Source organism: Gossypium hirsutum, chromosome A10, assembly GCF_007990345.1.
Source record: "Gossypium hirsutum isolate 1008001.06 chromosome A10, Gossypium_hirsutum_v2.1, whole genome shotgun sequence".
Classification (NCBI taxonomy): domain Eukaryota; kingdom Viridiplantae; phylum Streptophyta; class Magnoliopsida; order Malvales; family Malvaceae; genus Gossypium; species Gossypium hirsutum.
The window spans coordinates 7264944-7285299 of record NC_053433.1 but is presented as its reverse complement, the minus strand read 5'-3'; the positions used below and the strand labels follow the sequence as shown (position 1 = coordinate 7285299).

The 20356-nt window shown below is 30.1% G+C and overlaps 1 pseudogene; it reads right to left on the bottom strand.

Annotated features, from left to right (window-relative positions):
• Positions 1-10886: 10886 nt before the first annotated feature.
• LOC107895730 (uncharacterized) lies at positions 10887-17835 on the bottom strand (annotated as a pseudogene).
• Positions 17836-20356: the final 2521 nt, after the last annotated feature.

The following is a 20356-nucleotide window of genomic DNA, read 5'->3' as shown; positions in this document are numbered from 1 at the left end:
ATCTACCTCTAGTATTCATAAAAATATTTACAAAAATTTAGAGTCTAAAGTAGATCTACAATTTTCACATAAAAGTTCAAGTATTAACTATTTCCTGAGTATTTACAATCTGAAGATTACAATTTATCTAAATTTTCAAAAGTAATAGTAACTAAAGTAGGATCGACATCGGAGTCTCGGATTTAGTTTCCTATAGAAAACCAATTTTTCAAAAAATTGTGGCATGATTTTTCCCAAAATACCCCTTTTTAATGTATACATACAGTCTCATTCAATTTTCCACAGTCTGAGTTTTGTGAACCTGGCTTTGATACTACTAAGTGTAACCTCCCTAGCCCGGCCTAGAAGTTAGGCCCGAATTTGAGAGATTACATCGACCATTAAAATGACTCAGTAAGCTATTGGAGTTTATAAAATAGTCATTTTAATTTTTTTTATCTTAGAAGAAAACTTAGCCTATTTTTAGAAAAAAAACTCACGAGCTAAAAAAACCGATTAAGTTTAACATTTTCCTTGTAACGGTGATTACTTTTGCAAACTTACTTAATTTCTAATTTATTTATTACTCAAAATTTATTTATAATCTAACAGCGGAAATGTGATTTTTAACTTAGTTTTAAGTAAGAAAAATCAAAATTATTTTATGCATAATTAAATCTAAATCGTTGTCTCAATATCCTAAATTCAAATTAAATATCATGTATACTGATAAACCTTATACTTAAGTCTTATGCCACAATTTAAATAAAGCAATACATTCCAAAATAACATGAATTATAAAAATATGCCTAAAATACTTTTGTATATAGAAAAAATGATTCCGAGCGCTTCAAATGCTGCACCCGTGTCCTAACCTAGTGGGTTGTATATAAAGATGAAAAATAAAAGGGGTGAGCTTAAGAAGCTTAATATGCATCCAATCATAAGAAAATCAGTATGGAATAACAAATATAACATGCAAGATAAAAATATTTAGAATAAACACATTCGTATAGCAATTCATAATTTCATAGTATGGGTTTATCAGAATAGCACATCATTGTAACATTTCAGAATTCAATGTTTCATATGCACATGCTTAGAAATGGCAATGCAATTTCAGTTTATCAGAAAAAAGGTCTTATCACTTCGCTACACGCTACACTATGAGTTCCCTAGAACTCATCCAACTTTATAACACTGAGTTGTGGATAAACCACTGCTGATTTGCAGATAAAATGCCACTTATTATGGATATACAACATAATTGTAGATAAAATATGCCATTGGGTTTGTAAAAATTGTGGGTAAACGACCAGTATTTTTAGATAAAAATATTTGTAGATAAACTGTCACTTGGTTCGTGATCGAACCATATATTTGTAGATAAATTGCCACTTAGTTCATGAATGAACTACAATGTTAGTAGATTATTAAACTGCAAGTACTTCCTTCGTACAGTCATCCCACCCCATGCAATGTAGTATGATATGCTTGTTACAATATCATGTAAAAAAAATAGACATGCTTAACATGTGTCCAATAGGGTGGTAACAAGATTAACACTAACAATTTATCTGTTTCACAAAGACAGAAGCCTATAATATTAACTTCCCATACAATATAGTCATAACACTTTAGTCATTAAATCATAAATTCCAAAATAACACAATATCAAGGACTTAATTGATCAAATAAAAACTCTAAAAAGAATTCAGGGCAGATACAGAGACTAAACTGAACATATTATAAAATTTTTGGGTAAAACTGTAAAGAAAGGTCACACGATCGTGTGGTCGACCGTTTGAGAGGTTAAGGACTATGTGGAAGGGGGAACATGTAACATCTCTAACCCGTATCCATCGTCGGAATAGGGTTACAGAGTATTACTAGAATTTACAAAACAATTACAAATAATTCAGGTTAATTACTATTCATTTCCCGAGATTATTCATAACGTCCCTTAAATGGACCCTCGATGCCTAATATGTGTATTAGAATCAAGTCGGGACTAAATCGGGAACTCATAGAATTTTTCACAAAATTTCTAAAATTTTCCTATATGCAGGGCACACAAGCCCATGTGGTCCAGGAGACACGCCTGTCCTGCAGGCTGTGTTCGAAACCATGTAGCTCTCTGACTTGTACCACATGGCTAGCCACACGCCTGTGTGCTAGGCCGTGTGGTTAATTAAATTTTTCAAAATTAAGTGTAGGTTTCACACGGCCAAGACACACACCCGTGTTTTAAGTCGTGTAGCACACATGGCTGAGACACACACATGTGCCTTTGCCTATGTGCTCAATTCTAAGTATTTTGTTTCTCAAATTTAAGATGTAGGGGACACATGGCCTAACCACACGCCCATGTACCAGGCCGTGTGTCACACACGGTCATAACACATGCCCGTGTGTCTACCTGTGTGGATAAAAGAAAGCCATTTCCTAGCTTTATTTCTCACTCAAATTTGTCAATAACCTATACCAAAACTTACAAGTATATACCAGCCAATTCAAGCATTACATCCAAGTTAATTCCAACATCTAATATGGTACATCATTACATGCATTCATGTTTTTAATCTTATCCTTTTGTGAACATACATGTTAACATAATTTAATCAACCACACTGAACACATGAATATTCATTATGCCATAACCTTATAATTTTACCACAACAAATCTTTACTAGCCATTCTAATAGCTAAATTACAATCAACCATTTACATGCCAATATGGTCAATTAACCTACACATGCCATTATAACCATAACTGATTTACCATATGTACCAAAATGGGCCGATGGATAGTGTGAGTAATCTCAGCCAAGCTTCCAATCCAACGAGTTTCTGATTTTCTATAAAATAGGGAAATAAAACTAAGTAAGCATATAATGCTTAGTAAGCTCATATAACATGGTACTTAACTTACCATTCATCTATTTCAAGATAAACATGTAAGGCACATTCAATCAATTTGATCTCAAGCCCTACACATATCCTCATTGCCCTTGTTAGTCATACAATCCACAATATCATCAAGAAACATATATGAGCTCTACAACAATCAGATTTCCAGGCACATATGCTTTCCATATCACGTATTCATTTAGCATGTATAAATCATATCTTTATATTACAAGTATATTTTCATAATAATTCATCTCAAGTTCAGATTATTTCATGTCAGAACTTTACTCATATCATTCGAAATATCAATGTCACACGAGTAGTACACTCAAGGTGTACAAATCTATAATCAATGATGAACATATTCATCAAATAAATTCCATGTACAAATATCACCATCTCATGTTTCCATATATCAATTTTCATGTATCATCATTTTCATGTATTTCAAGGAGATAAGTGTAATAACTTATTTCTTATTAATATCTTCTCATGTCAAGATTTTTTCCGTTAAATTTGTCTGAAATATCGATGGATACACAGGTAGTATATTCGAAGTGTACAAATCAAGATCCGTCAATTCATATTCAGAGGTACCCGTTAGGGCACATAACTAAGGAGCACACTTTCGAGCCACATATAAGGATGCTTAGATGAACCATGTAACATGACACTTATCTGGGCTAAACAAGAAACTCATAAGAGTTTTACTCAGGAAGCTCATAGAGCTTGTCAGATATCTCCGAAGAGATACTATCAAGAAGCACCAGATAAGGTAACAGGGATCTCAAGCGAGCCATGTTAGGAAGCTCATAAGAGCCTATATTAGGATGCTTATGTAGAGTTGCGTTTGTGTCTGCATTATATGCTGGATCACAACTGATTGCATATCAAGTCACTCACAAAGAGCTGCAGTAGTGCGCAACACATGCTAAACCACTACCGATCAATATGCTCGCAGGAACTATATAACAAGATGCTCGAGAGGGCTATATCAGGATTACTTGTCCGAGCTAAATCCTGTCCGCAACATATGATGAACTATATTCATTACGGGAAATCATGCATCCATCGATTTTCATTTATTCAAATGGGATTTAACAATTTTCAGGCATTATTAGGCAGGTGATTATTTCATACATATATAACATTCATATAATTCAAATAAACACATTCACATTCTTTTCAAGCATAAAAGTAACATTTTTATCATTTATCATTTATTGGGCTTTGTCGGATATGTTTTCAATGTCATATATATATGTGATATTTATATAATTCGCATACACAACATTTAATTCAAGCATGTAAATATACACAATTTTAGTTACACGAACTTACCTCGACAAACGTTTGTGTACCTAAAATCTAATAATCCGACATTTTTCTCTTTTCTTCGTTCTAACTACAAATTTAGTATATCTAGATCTATATGAGTAAATTTAACATAAATTTAATAAAATTTAAACTCAATTCAATTCAATTCACATCTTAGGAAAAAATACCATTTTGCCCCTAAATTTTTAATTAATGACTATTTTATCCCTAAGCTCGAAAAATGAAATTCATACAATTTAATCCTTGTTCCAAGCCCAACCAATTTTTACATGTAACATTTATAGCCCATGTATTTCATAAAATTTAGAATTTTTTCATGAATTTTATAACTTTTCAATTTAGTCCCTAAATTATGTTTTCATCAAAATTCACTTTGTAAAAGTTGTTTATCTATCAAAAACCTTTTAAATTCTACCATAAATATCAAAATTTCAGCATATTCATCCATGGAAAAATTTTCATACTTTGATAACTTTAGAAATTGATCCCCAAAATAGCTAGATTAGATTATCCCGATCTCAAAAATATAAAAATTACTAAAAACAGGCTTGAATACTTACCTAATTTGGCCAAGAAAGATTTCTTTCTCTTTCCTAGGGTTTCCATACAAAATATTTGGGGAAGATGATGATAAATGATAACATTTTGTTATTTAATTAATTTATCATCTTTAATTATTTTGATTTTCAATTTAGTCCTTAGCCTTTTTCTAATTTTCCATGGATGAATCATCCAAAAATATCTACTAACTTTTTATTAATGGTCTAATTACCATATAAAGACCTCCAATTTAAATTTCTATGGATATTTAATCCTTTTAGCTAATAAAACTCAACTTTTGCACTTTGTGCAATTTGGTCATTTATCAAATTAAACTTCTAATCGATAAAGTTTCTTTATGAAAATTTCACACAATATTATTATCATACTGTAGATCATAAAATATTATTAAAATAAATTTTCTTTCTGGACTCGGATTTGTAGTCTCGAAACCACTGTTTTGTTTTTATCAAAAATTGGCTGTTACAATACATGATTGTGTGGTTAGCCCATGTAACAGATTGTAGTCATGTAACAAATGTAAAAATTAACTTATAGGGGATATACAGCCGTGTGCCAAGTTGTGGCTGTGTGGTTCATGAACTAGCCTAGGGTTTCAGAGGTACATGGTCGTGTAGTTCACACGCCTGTGTAGGAGACTATTGCCCTAATTCTATACACAATCACCACCAATTCACTTGGGAAAAGACATACACCTTTCACCGGAAGTGCAATTGAAGTTCCTTACGCTCGATTTTGGTCTGACACACCTAAATTTGATCCTTCAATAGCAAATTCACATGAACTAATAGTGGTATCAAGATTTAACAAAATTTACGAAAGATTTTGGCAAGAATCATAAGAGATCATTTAATCAGTCGCGAGATTAGTGTTGGACAGAAATTCTATAATAATTTGAGGTTAATCATTGGGATTAAGATGTACTTACTAATTCTTGGAAAATATTAAGGATGTTATTTGATGATACTGCTAAGAAATCAAGAAATAAGGTTGATTCGATACGAGGAAGAAAATATTCAATAGCAAAAAGGTGAAAAATATAATGTAAATGAGAGAGAAGAAAAGAAAGAGGGAAAAAATAGTGAGAGGAAAGAAAATTCTAATTGGAATTGAAGAGAAAACAAAATCTAAGTTCAATTGGGAAAGTTAAACTAAATACCTAGGGTTTGGGAACCCTAGGGGGCGACTTAGGCAATATACCCAAAATTGACCAGATTGAAAAAAGATGGAAGGGGAAGAATGTGGATCGAATCTAGATCATTTAGGGGGAAGAAAGCTCTTAACTGTTAGGGTTAAGGCCTATTTTTTGTTTAATTATATTACTCCTAATAATATATTATTTTAATGTGGTTTTTATCCTAGGTTGTTGAAAATAAAAGTAAAAGAAATGGGTGAGGGGTAGCTTAAACCTAAGACCTTTAGGGAGGGCACTTAACTATTTAACCATCAAGCATACTTCATTTCTTAGTTAATTATTTCAATTATACCCCTATATTTTGGGGTATGACATGATAATTACTCTATCCACTGTGAGTGGAGTAAAAATACTCCACAAGTGAATCTAAGATGATATCAAGTATCTTTTTTTAATTATTTAAATTTTATTTTTTATACCCTTATAACAAATGATATCAACCTAAACCCGCTTATAATGTTTTTTTTTACTCCACTAACAATGTATATCATACATAAATAAATACATAATAATACTTATGTATCTTTTTGTGCCCTGTGCCAAATTTTAATTAATTGTTTTTTAATAGACCTAATAATAGGAGTTATTTAAATAATGAAAATATAATTTAGGTATCATTTCTATTAAAAAAAATTGAGGTAATAAGATAGAAAAATTAATATAATTTAAATATCAATTTTTGTTTAAACCTATTTTTTAAATAATAGGTTTAATTGATTGATTAGCACATTTACTTGCGAATCGATTTTAGTATATGTAATTGATTCATTAAAAATTAATTTTCTTTTTTACTTTTAATGATTCATATTACTCATTGAATCAATTTAAAATCTTCATTTGATTCTAAATCTTAATAAAAAATTTATCTTTGAAATTAAAAAATAATATCTAATAAAACTTAAAATTATTTTTCATTAAATAAAGAAATAAAAATTAAATTTAACACCTAAAAAATTGTTTTTTTCCCAAGTTGTTTACTTCTTATCTTTTGTTTTGCCCCGTAGCAGTACCAGCCTTCGGGTTAGCTATCTCTCATCTTTTTCTCACTCCCACCAACATTTTCTTTCTTTCTGCTTCTAATTCACTCCACGTGTCTTCTTTTTTTTTCAGTTTGAAGATCTAATTTATGGGTATCTTTTTGCCTTCACAAGTTGTGATGGATAGACGACATCGCCTGTTGCTTGCTAAAACTCCACCACCCACCAGTAATTTTTCTTGGAAAATGGATAGACGATTTGGACCTATGTTGTCTTAAGTTTTATATTTTTTTGTTTATTTTTTTATTATTTAATAACTTTTTAGTTTTAGAAGATTTTGTCTATTCTTGTAGCACGTTTTTTAGTCTTGTTTATGCATGTAGCCTTAGTTTTACAAATGATTTTAAGGATGATTTTGTTATCGTCCTCTCTAGTTTGGTGAATGCTTAATTCTTTTATCGATTTTTGCTCGTCGCTTTTGGACCATCCAGAGTTGATTTTCTTATCGTATTAAGTACTTGCAATTACTCCATATATGTCGTGTTTGAGTTGTGATAGTCAATTATCGACGTGTCATTGATGCTAAGACTAAAGCTTTTGTTGTTTGATAGAGTTTGTCTTTCACCATCTGCGATAAGTGTTTATTATTATTTTTCCTTAAATTGTATGATTCCATTAATTAAATAAATTAATAAATTTACTTTTAAAAAAAAATTAAAAACCTAGGCATTAACGGGCAAGAATGCTGGGAAATAGTAAAAAAATTGGGATATCGTGGCACGTTTGGATGAAGGGCCAGGGAGTGGGGGCAGCCATTTCTATTAGATTGAGACATTGAAGTGCAGGCAACAACTACAGGAGATCAAACAGAAGAACAATTCAAATTTTCTTTTGAATAATTAATATCTAATTTGTAGGTAAATTATTATTTAGGTATTTAGAGAATTCATTTATCAATTTCATATCTGTGCTTTCATTTGATCTATTAAATTGGCACCTCATTAATTTTCCCTTTAAAAATTAATGTGATAATAAGCATCCAATAAATGCTTGCCACATGTTAAAAAAAAGCTATTTTGAAACCAAAATTGTCAATATCACCTCATAATAATAATAAATTATAAAAATTCAAAAAAAAAGAAGTGGATGTCTTGGAAGGTTTAACATGCATCGTTAAAAAATATATATATATATATATGCTGCACTCACGAGTATTAATATGGAAACACGTACGTGGTAAAAATAAAAATATTTAAATTTTATAAAAAGTTATATATATATTTTTATCTTTTTTATCATGTGACAAAATTTAAAGCTGCTTCTTATAATCATATTATGGTTTCAAATTTAGATATTAATTAAGTCCAAAACAAAAATCCAGGTAGCAAGTAATGGAGGTGCTCATGGGTCACATTAGATCTAAGCATAATATTAACATACTTTATACTTGTCCAAGCCCGGTTTGACTCAAAATATGAATCTAAAATTTTACCCAAACTTGCCATATTTGTAAAAGACTAATCAAAACTCATTTTAGGCCCACCCATATTGTTTTTTAATTTCTTTAAATATTTATATTATATAATTTTAATATTTAATAAATTTATATATTATTTTATTTATTGAATTTTTTTATACAGTGATCTTAACATTATTTTAATGTTTACATTAGAGTAGTATTATATATTTAATATAAATTTTTTTAATGTGTTGTAAATTACATAATATAAAGTATTCTAAACTTAAAAACGGGTTGGGTTAGGCTCGGGCTTTGAATGTTCAAGCTCGAGATCGACCCATATTTTAAACAGACCTAATTTTTTTTGTCCAAACTCATTTTTCGAGCCTAATATTTTTGCCTAAATTCTCCCAAATTTTAAGCGAGCCTTTGAGCCTGGTAGCTCGTTCAATGAATAGTTCTAGTAAGTAGGTATTAATTTTCAAATTTAAGTACTTTGTATATATTAATCATCTTTGTAATTTTTTATGAAAGGAAAGCTCAGGCCATGTTTTTTTCTTTTTCTTTGTTTTTTTGAGGAAAAGTTTTCATGATCCATACTCGTACCGAAATATGTGTCTATATTATTATGAAAGCTTTTGAAACATGATAAATATGCTTGTAAATTGTTTACCTGCATCTTAGAAGCTATTGTTTTGAAGGAAACACCACCTTCTCAATGCTTACAGAGTTCCATGGAGTTGTTGAAGAAAAGGGAAATGGAGTTGGGAGGTTAATATCGGAGTTAAAAGAACTCCAATCATGTATTTCGTCTTTACTTTGTCCTTTCCACATATGGGGTTACGCGAAAGCTGCAAAAGATTGTAAGCAAGTTCTTTGAGCCTTTCCAAACCTCAGGGATCAATCCAAAGCTTTCCAAACAGGTGGGAAATTGAACAAACTTTGAGATGAAAATATCAAGTGTTTGATCCTTTTGAAGCACCAAATTTTGAACGTGCCCTTGTTTTCGTTGCTGGGATTTTACTATTTGCTTCCCTCTTCCAATATTTTTCCTTTAGGAAATGAATCCAACAACTTAGGGTGCGTTTGGTTCGCTGTATTGGATTAGAGGTGTATTGGATTAGAGGTGTATTGGGATTAGAGGTGTATTGGATTAGAGGTGTAATAGCTAATCCACTGTTTGGTTGAATGTAATGGAATGGAGGCGTAATAGTAATCTTGTGTTTGGTTGAATGGAATAGAGGTGTAATAGCATAATAGAAAAAATTAAAATGACTAGAATACCCTTAGCATAAAATTGTTTTGGTAAATGATTATTGTTATTGTTATTTAAATTATAATAAGATTATTATTATCAATAATAAATAATTTAATCATATTTAAACATAATTATTATTAAATATATTTTAATTAAAATATACAATTTAATAAAATTCTTAATAATTAATATTCTTATATTAATTTACTGAAATCATAATATATGATACTGTAAAATATAAATTAACATAATTATTATTAAATATATTTTAATTAAACTATATAATTTAATAAAATTCTTAATAATTAATATTCTTATATTAATTTACTGAAATCATAATATATGATACTGTAAAATATAAATTAACATAATTATTATTAAATATATTTTAATTAAAATATATAATTTAATGAAATTCTTAATAATTAATATTCTTATATTAATTTACTGAAATCATAATATATGATACTGTAAAATATAAATTAATATAATTATTATTAAATATATTTTAATTAAAATATATAATTTAATGAAATTCTTAATAATTAATATTCTTATATTAATTTACTGAAATCATAATATATGATACTGTAAAATATAAATTAACATAATTATTATTAAATATATTTTAATTAAACTATATAATTTAATAAAATTCTTAATAATTAATATTCTTATATTAATTTACTCAAATCATAATATATGATACTGTAAAATATAAATTAACATAATTATTATTAAATATATTTTAATTAAAATATATAATTTAATGAAATTCTTAATAATTAATATTCTTATATTAATTTACTGAAATCATAATATATGATACTGTAAAATATAAATTAATATAATTATTATTAAATATATTTTAATTAAAATATATAATTTAATGAAATTCTTAATAATTAATATTCTTATATTAATTTACTCAAATCATAATATATGATACTGTAAAATATAAATTAACATAATTATTATTAAATATATTATAATTAAAATATATAATTTAATAAAATTCTTAATAATTAATATTCTTATATGAATTTACTCAAATTATAATATATGATACTATAAAAGATAATTTAACATAATTATTAGACAACTGCCAGATAAATATTGGTCCAGGAAAGTTCCTCAAATTCCAATATTTACAATCCTTTCCAATTTTCTCAATTGCTGGAACCTCCTTTATATTGTCATGGTACATGCTTTCCCGGTTAAGTATGGTATCCATTGTTCTGCAACATTAGTAGATAATGTTCGATACAAAAAAACATGTTAAATAACATGTCACAAACTATATTAACATTAAAAAAAAAAGGCATACTAGGATTGTTTGTTCCCCTGGTAACAACTAACTGATGAAAACTTTTGGGGTAAAACCAAAAAAATATGTAAAATATAAAATCAAAGGAGGGAAAGATAAAGCTCAACATCTGATGTTTGGTTGTAATGGTGGCCACCCTGATATCATTACAGTTCAAAAAAAAAGTGGGATCATTGTTACAACTATAACAAGGCCTTGATTTAAGTGAATCCGAGTATTGAACCGAGTTCTAAGAATCACAGATTCACAGGTGGGGTTTTTATGTCACTCTGTCTTGTCTTCTTCCAAATCACCATTAGAGGATGCTCCATTGCTGCCCTGCGCCGTTCTAGTTTTCGGTACAGTTCTAAAATCTTTTGAAGGTGTTGGAGAGGGTTTTATAAGTGTCAAATTAGTATCATCTTTGTCAAAATCTTCATTTGCTTCACCAGAGTAAGCATACCTATTAAGATCGGAATAACAAAACGGTGAACTATAAGAAACTGCAAAGACATTGAAATAAAATTCTCAAAGATCAACACTGAAACTAAAATATGCGGGAAAATCAACCACAATATAAAACAGCCATACATCTTTAAATTCCGTAACACAGAGGAACTAGCTACAAATTAAACAAGTAATCAAGCCTACACAGACATCTCAAGTTGCCGAGTTTTATCTTTATTAACGATCAGGAAATATCTTAAACAATTGAGGGTGTGAGTATGAAGTTTTTTCTTCTTTCATTTTGAATGTCCATAAAATAGTTCATAAACAACCGTAGTAGAAAAGGAAAGGCAGAAAGAGAAGCTTAGGGCTCAATAAGTTAGATATTTACCGCGTAGAATTCTGAGAAGGAGCCCAAAGAACACAGATGACACATAGCAGAGAGAAAGATAAGATTTGCCAGAAGGCTGGGATGATCCAAGCATTCTACCACTGCTCGTTGTAAACATCATTTGCCTTGAAGTAAATCTGAAAAGGTAGAGTTTCGCAGTTGTAAGGTGCAGCAGGTTTTTGATAATGATGCTATTTCTAAAATGCTATATTTTCATCACACTATATGTTGCAGTTTTTGATTACTCTACCCTATACTTCCCATCATAAAGATACCAGACTACACTTAAATTGCTAGCATGTCCTTTGCTTTCTTCTACATTATATGCTGAAGTCTATTGATAAAGCAGCCTAAAGAAAGCATCAAAGGTAATAGACTTGATTTACCTCGTAGCAAATCCAACCGATAGAGACAATAACTGCTACTGCCAATGCATTTGTGAACTTCCTGTATATATCCAGCTTTGCCACCATCCTTTTAGTCTGTTGCATCCATTTGTGAAATTCCAATAGGCCTGGTTCCACTCCCATTGAACTCAGCGTAATCAAAATACCAAAGAGCCATCTCAAGCATGCCAAGGGTTATCACTAATGTTATAAAATTTTGCAAAGGAAGAAATTCTCTCCAAAATCTTGCATATTGCATGAACCAAAAGATTCCGAGGATCACAAAAACGAGGGACATGAAGCCATAGAAGTTCATCAGAGGTGCCATTCTACCAGACAGATAGCCAGTAGGGTTTTTCCATACAGTTTTCCCTTCAACAATCAAATCTTTAAGATTTAAATCACAGTGAATGAAGTACAAGTTATACATCCCGGTTTTAGTAATTTGTATAGATTTTAATGGCAATGTTGTAACCTCATCATCTTCACTAAATGAGATGCCGAACACTTTAGGCCAGCCAGGATTCTTTGTGGAAGGGCGATGAATCATTTCTCCTTCTGGACAGACACCGAGTTTTGCAAGATCTGCGGTGCAACAAACAGCTCTTTGTCCCCCAAAAGCTGAACCCCCAATCGCCTCTCTATCTTCCACCTAAAAAATGATTGCTTGGATCAAGTGTGAGCTAAAGTTAGAAGATTCTTTGGGTCTACGGAATGTAATTTTCTCAAAACTATTTCAAGATTTAGCCACAAATTCAGGATGCAAAAAAAAGGCGAAAGAGGAAAATCTTCAATGTTCCTTAGCTTTCAAATACTAAATACATGTCGACAGCAATTTAGGAATGTACTAAAAAATAACCTTTTTTTAGCCTCTCTAATAGTTAGTACTAAGTCAAAATTGACTTAAGCAGACCACTGAACTAAAGAAATTTCAGCAAGATTGAGAAAAAAAAATAGATCTTTCATTCCTTTAGGTTCAAAAAGTTTGATATTTTTGTTTCGTTTCACTCAACATATATGAACTTCAAATTTGTCAGCACTGTTTCAACTCAAATTCGTTTTGCCACCCAATTCTAATTCACTAGATCCTACCAATTCTCAAATCCCACACAATTCAAAACAAAACCCCACTAAAATTATCAGAAAATTAAAGAGATCTAAAATCTATAATTAGCAGATAGTTCATTAAAAATGTGAACTCCAAATAAGAAAGAAAAGGGAAATCGAGAAATTACCGGACGAAAGAGTCACCAGCAGTGGGAGTTACATTGTGGGTGTCAGCAAAAGAAGAATGAACATTTCAATCGAGGGATCAAATCGGCAGAAAAGAAAAGAAAAGAAACAGAGGGAGCAAATCGGTAGAAACTGGAGCAAATCGGCAGAAGCAAAATGAAGGAACAGAAGACGCTTGGATTAGAAATCGGGAGGGTAAAACAGGGAGGTAAACTGAAGCAGCACCTAAACTGAGCAAATGTGAGGGATTAGAAATCGGTGGATTTCACTGATTAGGTCAGTAATGGTTTAGCCCTGTAATAGCAATACATTGAACCAAACATAGTGTTATATCATTATGTTCTTCTGATTATTATAATAATAATATTAATTAGAAGTTTTTATTGACCGAATCGAGTTTAAGTATGATATTAATACACTTTATTTTTGCATGAGTTTAGCTCAACTCAAAACATGAATTTTCTATCCGAGTCTGCACATATTTATAAATAGTTAACTCAAATTCATTTTAAACTCGTTTCTATTAATTTTAATATATTATTCTCAATTGAATATTATTAATTTTATATATTTTTATTTATTAAAATTATATATATATTCATCTAAACACTTTTTAATATTTCCATTGTAGTAATGTATAGATTTAAATTTTATGGATTATAAATTACATAATATAAAAAATAACACAATATTTATTACAAACTTAACAAATGAGTCGGACTAGGCTCGAACCTCAAATGTTCAAATATTTGTCTAACTCATATTTTAAACGAGTTTTATTTTTTTGTCTAAACTTATTTTTGGAAACTAATATTTTTATTTAAATTCTCTTAAAATTCCGAAGAAAGCTTTAAATTTATATAGATATATACTCTAACCGAGATAAGGCTAAATCAAAATAGAAGTATTGAAATAGTTAATAGTACAGAAAAACAAAAGTTGGCTGTTGATTTTTTTGTTTATTTTATTTTGATGATTTACATATAAATTTATGGCTTTGATCAAAAGGTTGGAAATATTTTCATTCTCATTGTTTTCTATTATTAAAGTTTTTATCCTAGTTGTTACCATAAATATAAGTACAACCAAAATTTTAAATATAATTGTAATTAGAATTTTTTTTTAAATATATTGTTGGTGAAATATTTAGACTTTATAAGTAAGGTTCATAAAATGATATATATATATTTTTAAGGATGTATTAAAAAGAAAGACATGTGATAGTTATTAAACCCTTTTTAAATTAATTTTTAATTTTTTTTGGTGAAATGAAATTAAAAATTTTCATCAACAATATATTAAATATTGACCCAAACTATAAATTATAAATGTATTAATTATGTTATGAGTTAATGCCAGTTATAACTGTTGGATGCAACACTAGTTGTAACTTAAAAGAACATCTAGCAAACAATTATAAATTGCCTTATTTAGTTGGCATGTTTTGACCAAAGCTGTTCAAACTTTTAATTGTTTATCTTTGAGGATTTTTAGCAACCTATTATTGAAGACATAACATGCAAGAACTAAGCCAAGTAAAGATTGTATCCAAAATTTAAACGTGATCGAAGCTCCTATAAATAAAAAATAATTAATCTTCAAAATATTTGACGTCGAGAAAACCTTTGCCAATATACTTTTTATTGAAGATTTATTTAGTGGCTACTTTTGTAGAATTAGATTTGTCTAAATAAATTGAATTGTTTATTAGTTTGCAATTAAATTTTTAAGGGGAAAAAGTTTAGTGGGAGAGTAATCTATATTGAAATATAGAAGTAATCGAACTGTAAGTTGATGAGTTAAATAATATTTTGTACTTATTAATTTATAACGTATTACTTTATTTGGTTGCATTTTAATGAATTTACAACCTGTTAATTGAAGATATTATGTTAGTTTTATATTTATTAGGCGTATTTTTTTTAATAATAGAATTTAAGGCACCTACTTGAAAATAATAATAAAAATTATGAAAAAATTGTCACACCTCAATGAGGGTTAAAATAATGTATATACACTAATTAGTATTGAATGTAATGGTAAGACACATTATTGAGAGGTCATTACAAGCCTCTGAATATGAATTATAAAATAGATATGAAGAATACTAAAAAAATTAGGGAATAACTTACATTAGGATTATCCTAAAAATCAAGGTTTTTAGGCAGCAATAAAATTTTACCACATCATCAAATTTTAAAGATATGAAATTATTATTATACACTCATCAATAGAGAAATTATTTTATGGACCTTTCCCATCACATTATTTTTAAAAATTGGTTGCACAAAAAAAAATTATGGGAAAAAGACAAAATGATTCAAATTTGTAAAAGAAGAAAATATGTTTGTTTATAATTTAAAAATTTTATTATTTTAATTAATTAAATTAAAATTAAATTAAGTTGGAGAAAATATTAAATATAGATGAGTGTATAATAATACTTTGTTATGTTTAAAATTTAATGATGTGACACTATTTTATTGGTACCTAAAAACAATACTTTTTAAGATATTCTAATATAATTTATTCCCAAAAAATTATACATAAGTTTTATTTTTTGACTCTTTTTGAGTGGAAGTTATGTTTTTATGATTGGTGGATAATTATTTTTAAATATAATTTTTATTATAAAAATATGATAGTTTTTTAAAACTCAAATTTCATTTTAAATATTATATAAGATTATTAAAAGATATAAATACTCATTGATTATTTGACTCTTCATAAAAAATAATTTTATAATTATTACTTAATTAAATTAATATGATTAAATCATAATTCTAATCCAAAAATTTTATATAAATATCATTTGCCTTTTCAACCTTCTAAGGGCTCATCATAAGATGAGAAATTGGCTTTTGACTAAGAAATGAATGAAAGTTTTCATTAAAAAGAAAAAGAAATGAATATAAATGTAATCCACAAGTTAGTAAACTCAAGATTTTATTTTTAAAAGTTATAATCAAATCCACAATTTTAATTAGAAATAATTATTATAAATATTAAATAAAATAAATAATTTAACAATTAAATTAATTGATAAAAATATCTTTTTTTAAAAAATTCACATATAATTTCCGTATGATATTTAAACTTTTAACTTTGATACTCTTAAAACCTCAATCTTAGCTCACAAAAATAAAACCACTCATTGGTTAGATTTTTTGAGGTTGCAAGTTAATATTTGGGGATAATTTCCATAAAATTAAAGTTGGAATAACATAAAAATTAAAAAGAAGGAAACAAAGACAAAAGTTGTGGGGATCAGGTCCTATCAAAATCATGATGGATTTTCATATTTTCAGTTTATCACTCTTAAATTTGTTGGGATACAAAATTTGGTCCAAAAATTTTCTTAAAGATTAAGGCATGTTTTTATTTAAATTTGATCCAAAAATTTCATCATGAGTATATAAAAAATGTGGCATGTTTTTATAATAGTATAATTGTTTTATTTAAATTTCTTTCTTATCTAAACTCCACGGAACTCGAGTCATGCACATAAGCCAGAAATGCCTCACACCCTTTTCGAACTAATTTTTCGACTATTAGAGCGAAGATCACATTGGAGAGATAATCTCAACACTCACTGATCATGATAATCTCCATATCATCCTCAGATCTCAGAGTTACCCTCTTAGTAGCACAATCTAAGCTCACTCAATGCTAAATGAGCCAGTTCATTCTCAATATCAAATAAAACTCCCCGAATGGTAACTCCATCAAATTAGTTGGAAACACAACACCTTGTATCTCCAGCGGACACCTTCTATAAATCTTATTAACATGTGCCGTCTGAACCAATGGACTAATTACAGAAACCTCACCGGAAGTACTCTCAATTGGAATTGCCAGATTTACAAAAATAGTACTCGCTGTATATGAGTGATTTGAGTCAATATCTATCAGTGAAAAATATGGAACAAAATTAATATAAAATGCACCGTTTATAACGTTAGCGGCGCCCCTATCCTCACGGTGCCTCGCCGCATATACTAAAACAGGCTGCTTAGCCTCAGTCTGATTAACACTTCTGCTTGGTGACCTCTGACCTCTACCTTTACCATTACCACTTTTGGTCGGACCACGACCACTAGGTGGCTATTGAATTTCCTTATGAAGCTGAACCAAACTAGGATCTAGAGCTTGAACCTGTTTAGAATAGAGCGAGAAATCCCTAATGTTGTGCTCCATAGACTTGCATCGTAGACAAGTTCCCAATCTCCTTAAACACTCACTCGGATAGTGGCTACCATAACCCCCACAAAACCGAATCTCAGAAGTAGCAATCGGTGCTTCAATCTGCGGAGACTTATCAAACCTAGCCCGTTTCTTAAGCCGCCGAATAGAGTTAGAAGGAGCCAAATCCCTCTTATTTTCATTTTCACTCATTTATTACTTTTTATTTTGACGCTCTGCGTGTTTAATATCCTCGGTAATCTTAACATTCTCCACCAAAGTTTTGAAGACTCGTTCCCTTTGTGGAGCCACTAATACCTTTATATTGTATCTCAACCCCTCCTCAAATTGGATGCTCTTATAACAGTTAGTAGCTACCAACCTACAAGCATACCTATTTAGCCTCAAGAATTCGGCCTCATACTTGACCATAGTCCTATCTCCCTAAGTTTGCCCCATAAACTTGTTACTACGGGCCTCTACATAATTCACCCCTATGTACTTGTTCTAGAAGGTGTTTCAAAAATAGTCCCAAGTTATTCGCTCGGGCTAAGTACCCTCCTCAACTGTCAGCCACCACTGATAAGCTTCATCGCGAACCAAAGACACTGTACACTTTAGTTTCTACTTAGGAGTGCAGTTTAAGTCGTTCATAATCCTCTCTGTAGCCACCAAATCAGTACTCGGCCACAATCAAGATGACCATAGTGACGCCCTTAAATAACTCTGCTCCATTGGACCGGAGTCATTCAGTTACTGAACCTTGGCTCTCGGATCCAGAATGGGTCCCAACGACCTACTCAAGAACTCTTAACATGGCTTGGGATAATGCATCATCCTCAATCGTCTGAGTCTGAAACCATGTCTCAGCATTAGGCGTACCCATAGTCTCGCTCAAATCTATATTGGGCATATTGCCCATCGAAGATGGCTTAGTTCGAGCCCCTTTTTGACTCCCACCACGCTCATGGTGATATGAACTCGGTTGATGTAGTTTCGAGTCATATGTGTGTGCCCAATCGAGAAATTGAGTAAATTGTGCTTCGTTTCAAGAAAGGCTAAAAACGGGTAGAAGATAGGCTCAAACAAAAGTTCAAAGAATGTTTAGGGAAGGAATGGATAGGTTTAGCTAAGGTAAAGGCCGAACCAACAATATGAAATATTGTTGACCCAAGTCTTACAAGCACTTAGATGGATAACAATCGATGAAAACAGTAAATAAACCTTGACCCGCTATCTAACGAGATAGGAACCAAAGGTATAACGAACGCCACACTTGAAGTGATAAGTTCAGAAAAGAAAGGAAGGATAAAATGCCACAAGCCTAGCTTGATAATTCAGATTAGTCCCAAAAAGAACAAGGAGATTTGAACTCTCACAAGTTTTAAATATTTCATAAATTTAGCAAAAAGTTCCTACAATTAGCTGGAAACAAAGTATTTATAGGCATGAGACAAACCCCAGCCGAATGGACACAAATATTCAACTTAATTGAGCTTTTGATGAACTTAATTAAGCTAATTAAAACTACAAGACCTTTGATGAACTCTAAACGTATGTAACGGCAATGGACAACATGTTTAATCTTCCCAATCAGCTAGTAATTAGCTCTAATGAGCTGAATAAATTTGGTTCAATGCTTGATAACAGCCTTTTAATTTCCCCTTGGGCAGCCGAATGGAAAACTGCCAAAAATGAATGTCATTTGGCACATGAACAACCTTCTTTGTGTAAATGCTTAAATATAACCAACCAAAGGTGTAAATGGACGTATCTTGTGAAAAATGTTTGGAAATTGAATGACTTATGTGAATAACTCATTGTCCATTAAACTCTTTAAACATTTACTTGGAAAAGCTCATAACAGCTGTTGGCCTTTAATTCATCTCCATAATAGCTGAATTTATTCCTCTCTTTAAATGCCCATCCATGTAACAGCTAGTTCAAATGATTAATTCACCTATAAAAACAATTAAACAAATTAAATGGCTGTAGCAAATTAATTAAGATGGAACATATTAATTGCCGAAATTATTTAAACAACTAAGTAAAATTAAAACAGCTTAATTACTTAAACTAAAATAACTAAACACATTACTGAGACTCATTTAATACTTAAACTAAATTTTATTTAAGTTTATTCCAGCAACTAAATGCATAAACTAAAGAAAGCTATAATTGAGCTAAATCAAATTAGATATTCCAGCAAATTGATGCACAAGCTAAAAAGAGATAATATGGAGCTCAATGAGCTAAGATGAGCTATAAACGAGCTAAATGAGCTTGTTTCAACTGACATGGAACACTTGAGTTGGACATCCATGATTGTTCGATTATTCCATCAATGGTTTCCACCCCAATCTCGAACCATTAAAACCTGTACACAAGTTAACAAATCGAAATTAAATTTCATTTTGCACTTGGGCCACTCGTGTTTAGGCCAATCTCGGTAACGTCGAGTTGTGTCTAACATGATGCGGCTGGGGTCGCATCACACGGGTACCTCGTCCACGAGTTTGATGCATAGTTATTGTAAAATATCTACATTTCTAGAATTTTATGCATCAATTTTGAAGTTTGTTACTAAATATTTTATGTCCTGAATTTTATTAGAAGATTTTACAGAGTTGCTACGGTATTTAACTACAGTAGAGTAATTCTAATATTGTAGTGTTTTCTAAACTAAAAGTTTAGATAAGACAGAAGTACTTATAGGATCGGTGTTGGAGACTCG